Below are 439 nucleotides of genomic sequence, written 5' to 3' on the forward strand. Positions count from 1 at the left end.
AAGTGTTCATAAAAATAATAATAAAGTGTTATAATTATTTTAATTCTAATGCAATTAGTATAAAATTTAAAATTGATTTTTATTTTGAATTAAATACAAGTCAATAATTTAAAACAACATTATATTATTTATTTTAAAAGAAACAAAATAATAGTCACAACCTTTGGTATGGTATTAATCCCCCACATGCTAATCAACAGTTATCCCCGGACCACCACCAAATTTAATGTAGCATCAGCACTAATCCCCCACCACAATATATATGTCTCCCTACTTAGTCTAGCTAGCATTAGAGTACGTGTCATTAGCTCAGTAGCACTTGTTATGTAGACATTCTTGTTTGTATTATACCAATAAAGCTTTTTTAAGTGTTTCGTGAGGGATAGTTCATATTTGACGAAAGAGATATGAAGATTTTTCTGTTGACTATTAAGATATT

This window comes from Halyomorpha halys, unplaced genomic scaffold (genome assembly GCF_000696795.3).
Source record: "Halyomorpha halys isolate HHAL.00 unplaced genomic scaffold, Hhal_1.1 Scaffold1030.1, whole genome shotgun sequence".
NCBI lineage: Eukaryota > Metazoa > Arthropoda > Insecta > Hemiptera > Pentatomidae > Halyomorpha > Halyomorpha halys.